Consider the following 6,611-nt stretch of genomic DNA (forward strand, 5'->3'; position numbering starts at 1 on the left):
AGGATATAGTTAATTGGGTATCATTAATAATGCGATCGTGAAGCGTGAGCAGACAATTATAGATATTCTGATCTGAAACTGGATAATTTAGGTACATTTTAAATAAAAAAAAAACATGCAGGCTATCGCGCATGTTTTAGATTTCGACCTAGAATCTGGGCATTCTGAATACATTTCAATGGAACTTCATGGAATACACGCGTAGACAATAGGTACTTAATTGGCAAATCAACAACGTGACCACGCAGCGTGCATGAGCTTGAAATGCTGATATGTAGACCATAAAACGGACATTTTATAGAGCATTTAAATTTGTAAATGAAAAAAAAATAATGAAAGCTCGATGTCCGAGCTATAATATGTTTTGTATATTGACTTTAAAACTTGCTCCATATCAGCCTATTGATCAATCTATAAAATCTCATCGAACTGGCAATTCTTGTGCGAAGCGGAAGCAAAAAAATTTATGTAGAAACATGAAAGATTGTTTTTATTTGGCAAGTCTTCCCCTCAACATTACTTTATTCACTCATCTTCCTCCTCTCATTTTCCTCTCCTTCTTTGTTTCTGTCTTTCTCCTTTACCTTTTTTCTTTTCTTCTTTCTCCCTTTTTTTCGCTCTGCCAATTTTTTGTAGGGGGCACACCAAATCTCAAGGGGGCACGTTCCCCCCCCCCCGGCCCCCCGTAGATATGCCACTGCTCCTCCTCCTTCTTTTCCTTCTTCTTCTTTTCTTCCCCTTCTTCTTCTTTTACTTCTTATTCTACCACAATTATCATTACAACTACTATTTCCTTCCCCTTGTTTGAATGTGGACATATCCATCAATACACCCCCCCCCCCCCCGAATTCAACCGTATCGTATCTCTGAGTGCTTCATATCAATATTACCAGTAAACATAAGACGAAGTTTTTTAACAATCATATTTCAATATTATTGTGAAATTGATATCTGTTTCTCTGTGTGAGTGCTACAATTTAATTGCGGTAAACCACAATTTATTGTTGACATGTACAGTTTTCTTTTGGTTGACTAACCAAGGATAATTATCCGACGACAAACATAACGTCATATTCACACAAAATGCAGGGACTTCCCAACTCATTGCAATATGCATATCACAGTTCAATTAAAAATACAACTGAAGTTATTGATGCCCCCGCCTATGCCCTTACCATGGAAACACGCAGTTTTTACACACTTGGAAATGAATCTTGTATGTCTTTACCAAATATAAATATTTGTAGCAAACTCTGATCAACGGCAGAATAAACGGGAAATATATTTCGAGGGTTTTTGGCAATAACATGCAGTTATCATCAGGAGCGGATCCAGCCTTCGCCAATATAGGGGGAGGGGGATTTTTCAACCATATTTTCCCCGATCGGCCGCTCGAAGTTTATTTCTGTTTGTTTCTTTGAAGGGGTAGTCCTAAGAGTCACTTCTAAGCTTTATTCTTATAAGTCAACATCTCATAATCACATAAGCCTGATTCAAAAAGTGAGAACGCTTCGGGCGAGCTGATTTATTTTGAAATTTCTTGTATTTTGCCCTAAAATTCTGGGCAATGTTTGTGATCCTGAACAGATGTTTATGCAAATAAGTAGTTATTGCGAGCGCGAGCGAAAATTTTTGATATACGTTTTAATCTGATCGAAGTGTGTTCTGTAGGAATGCTTGCATAAGACACTTTACATATTTTCAACAATCAAAGAATGCAAGCGCAAAGCACGAGCTGATAATTTTTTTCTTCACATTTCTACCTAAAGAATGTAAATTCCAAGTACTTTTTGTAATCGTCCATGATATAACTAAGCAATCGATGCAAGTGCAAAGTTCGAGACTAAGACCCACATATGGGGCACTCTATAGTGTTTTGTAAATCATGAAAATGATGAGTACTTGGGGATCTTTCTACATAAATAATGCGAGCGCAAAGCGCGAACGAAATTTTCTGATAATCTGACCTATATTCTCGGCATTCTGAATGCATTTTTTTAATAATGATAATAAATAGGGCGAGCGCGAAGTGCGGGCTTAATATTCCGATATACAAAATGGTAAATTTAAGCTCTATATTTCAAGCACTTTGTAGGAAAGCTATGAGGTGGATATGAATCGCACTTAACCTTTTTAATAACAAAAGCTGACATCTTTAATGATTATTGCTTCTTTGACATAGGACCGGGACATTCTAAGGACATTTTGTCATCATATGAAAATAATGACTATCTTCTTATTCCTCTTCCTAAGCGCGAAGTGAAACTTGTAGATATTCCATTCTGAAAAAAAGACAATTTAATTACTGAAATAATGTCTTATTAATCAATTGAATAAGCCTATATGAGAGCGTGAAATGTGTGAATATTATTGCCTGAAAACTGGACACTTTAAGCACTTTTCTGAATTGGATGCATGAGTTGATATATACATGCGAGCGCAAATCTCGAGCCAAAATTTTTGATAAACTGTCATGAAATGGGGATTTTCAGTTTGTTAAAGAATTGATATTGAGATATAAATAACTCACCAACATGGCTATTTTTCTTAATTTATAAAATGAAAAAAAAAAAGTTTCATTTTTTAATACAAGTGTGAATGATATGTCTCCCTTAAAATAAAATAAGTTGCAGCAAAGAATATATAATGCACTATATCAGTTGTCAATTCAATTGTTTTTGGTTCTAGAATTAGGGAAAATACTGAATTAACCTAATTTTATATAATGCAAATCTTTAGAATTCAATAACTTTGATATTCCTGGTTCGATTATTAACAAAACATCATTGCTTTGTTCGTCTGAATTTTCTTTTTTTGTTCACACCATATTACATTCAGTCTGGAGTACCCCTTTAAACGTGCTTATTAAGTTTCAGATCAGAATATTAATAATTTTCTACTCGCGCTTCGCGCTCACATTGTTAATGTAGGAAGATACTTAATTACCCATCATTTTCCTTATTTACAATACATGAATAGAATGTACCGTTTTAGGTCTTATATCTCAACTTTGTTACCGCTTGTGCTTCACGCTCGCATCAAATATATAGTTATATACCTGTCCTGTTTATGATTACAAAGTGCTTAAAATGTCCTGTTTTTAGGTCTGAAATCTCAAATTTTGTTTCCACTCGCGCTTCGCGCTCGCATCAACTGTATGGTTAAATATCTTTCCTGTTCATGATTACAAAACGCGCTTAGAATGTCCAGTTTTTAGGTCGGAATGTCTGATTGTATCGTCTTCATGGATCATGACCGTAAACAAATCTTGTAACAGGTCCCTTTTGATCAGGCCGAATGTGAAAAATATCTGCTCACGCTGATTGCATTCGGAGTGATTATTTATTTCATACGCATCTTGTTTAGTACCACAAACATTGCCCAAATGTTCCATTTTAAGGATAAAATACATGAAATTTCCAAGAAATTTAGCTCGCGCTCCCAGCACCCCACTGAAAAAATAGTTCCAAGGGCCCTGCTCATCACCAACCAAAATGCGAGCGTGCAGCGCTAGCTGACACTTTTTGACCAGGAGACCTGAATAGGGATATTTTGAGAACCTTAAGGAAACACGAAAATAGTAGGTACCTGACAAATCAAATTTTCCGAGCGCAGTGCGAGCAGGAAATATTAATATTCAGACCACAAAACTGACTTAAAATAAATTTGTAAATCATACAAATTATTGAAAGTCCGATTTCCGAGCTGAAATATGTTTTGTATATTGACTTCAAAAATTGGTATTTTAAGCTCCATATTGAGCAAGATATGTAGATCACCTAATGGGCAATGCGCGAGCGAAAATTTTTAATATAGTGACATGAATTTGTTTTTCAAGTGTTCCTCTCATCTCATTTTTTGCACTCGTCCTTCGCCTCTTATTTTTCCTCTCCCTTTTTTTCTCCCCTCTTTTCCCCCCCCCCCTTTTTTCTTTCTTTTTCCCTTTTGTTTGCTCCGGCGATGGGGGGGGGGGAGGGGGCCCGGGCCCCTCGCCCCCCCCTGGATCTGAATATGGTTACCATGGCAACACAATTTCATTCCAGATGCGTTTGGAAAAGGGAATTGTATGTTTATACCCGAAGACTATCGTTGGTATCGGCTTTCACGAGCACAAAACCGTGGAAGCAATTTGATCCGCAATTAGCCTTTCTGGGTCATTTGAGCCAAACCATTCTCATTTTTTAATTTTCTTTTTATATAGCTGATTGACAAAGTGTATGAATATTGTGCTCACTCGTAGCAATTAAGAAATTTTGCCCCAGACAACATGCCGGGAAATCAGAAAATTACAATAACATTATTTAATGTACGCAGCAAATTCCAATTTTCATGTTGTATTCAAAGAATTAATTTGCCTCATACGTAGCTGATAATTTTCTGCTCGCGCTTCCCGGTCGCAATTTCAATTTTGTTGCTACTTGTTAAAAAGTGCATTCAATAAAACAGTCTGCCTAAATTCCTTGATTTTATCACTTGGATCAAGTTTAGGTTCGCTTTGTTGTTGTCCGATTTTGTTTGAATATTTTTAAACTTTTTTAAATTTCAAGGAAATTTGAGATTCAGTTTTTGGACCTGGGGAAACAGTAGGTGAATTTGATGTAGAAGTAGAAGATTCTCAAACATTTTAGTGGTCTGACCTCATTCTCAATGAAATCTTCTTTGTATTTTTTTTATGCGAGTATCATGGTTGACAGTTTCACTTAATGCTCTCTCTCTCTTTGCTTACATATTATTACAGCAGCAGGGACCCATTTTGTTCAGTTTAGTTAGCCTTTGTGAAGCATAGCTTTATCAAATGCAACCCCCCCCAAAAAAAATATAACAATGAATAAGTAAATAACACTAAAACTCTGGATGATATTGGGTATGATACAATCAATAATGATTTAATAATATCTTCATTTCATATACATCTCTCGGTAGTACAGATCATGATGAACATGTTACAATATTGACTTTACCATTCATACCTATGTACTACATCATAAAAAGTCCGCAATTACAATACCAAAATGTAATCGAATTGACAAGAATGATTAAGGTCTAATGCATCACATGTAATGAAATGGCCGACAAATACTTGGGCATTGTGGGAGGATTCAGTGAATATTCTTATATTCACCATTGCTATTACCAGATCAAACCTCTCAACGAGGACAACAGGAAATACCAGCTTCAGAATGTGAACCCATTATCCTTCATTACATCACTAGGGTCAAATCGGGTCACATTGCCAAGGAAGGCTGCAGACAGTAACCAGTCAAGTAACTTTTTTCCTCGTGTTGAGATCAAAAGGTCGATAGTTTGTTAATTCTAAGCTGTTGAGGGCAGCATTCCCAATGAAGCAGCAGGAGTATCTTCACAGAGAAGTGAAGCATATCGTTGCAAACACCACGAACCGTCCTCTCTGCGCACTTCTATTTGAAAGTAACTTTTGCAGAAAACGCATTTAAAGAAAAGGGTTTTTTTAAACCAGCAATAAGTGCACCTACTAGGAGAGCAAATTATTTACCAGTGTCTTCGTTAAAAAGTTCAGGTTCCAAAGTCTCATCCTGTATCTTTACATTTTCTTGAAGTTAATTATTTACGCCACAGTGGGCATTGTAACAGAGGACGGTTCGTGGAATAGATACAGTGCGCTTAACTTTCACATTGAAGTGCACAGAGAGGACGGTTCTTGGTGCGTGCGATGATATATGGACTTCTCATGCTTGAGGTACTTTGTCAAAAGTCTCTGCAGCATCCTTTTATCCTTTTAGTCTTTTACAGAAATCCCACTACATACATGTAGTGAAAACATCCATGTAGGACAAGTCTGCTTTTTGAAATACATTGAAAATGATACTAAATTCAGATTTATTTTAGATTTATTATAAAAACTACGAATACATATTCCATTGATGGTGGACAAAACCTTGCAAATGAAATTGAAAATCAGGAGTGAATTATCAAGTACAAAAGATGGCGTGCCTTCCTTTAGTCAAAGCACCATGGCTTACAGATAAATGAAGGTAGTTGAATTAAACAATTATTTCATTAGAAAGTCTATAAAACCAATGTAAATTGTCATTATATCACAGAAGATCTAGACATGGTATGATCAGATAAACTGAACTTTGTGAAATCATGAAATCTTAGCTGAAAACTAACCACACTGAAGATCACCACAGATGAGAACATGTGGAACAGAGTATTATTATTGTTTGGAACAAGACCAGATATTGGGCTGAAATTTCATGTTTATTTTGATAATTTCTCAGCAAATAAAAAATATCTTCCAGAATCATTGGGAACATATTTTAATTCATAGTACATATGTACATGCTGGGTGGTAATTTTATTTGATTCTGTACAAACTCATTTTAACATTGTTGAACTGGCATTCATATTTTAATATTGTTACAGGAGGTCGACAAGAAATGACTTTATTGACTCACTAAAATGCATATTTGTCAATCTTCAATATACAAGGAATTTATTAGCACCATATGCATTGATATTTCATTACAATTTGACATTGTCAGGTCTATATAGATAGTTTGTAGCAAACCCCCTCAGTAAATTTTAAGGGCCTGAATGCAGAGCCTACAACGGAGACCCTTGTGCTGAGG

The sequence above is a fragment of the Lytechinus variegatus genome, chromosome 14 (assembly GCF_018143015.1).
Source record: "Lytechinus variegatus isolate NC3 chromosome 14, Lvar_3.0, whole genome shotgun sequence".
Classification (NCBI taxonomy): domain Eukaryota; kingdom Metazoa; phylum Echinodermata; class Echinoidea; order Temnopleuroida; family Toxopneustidae; genus Lytechinus; species Lytechinus variegatus.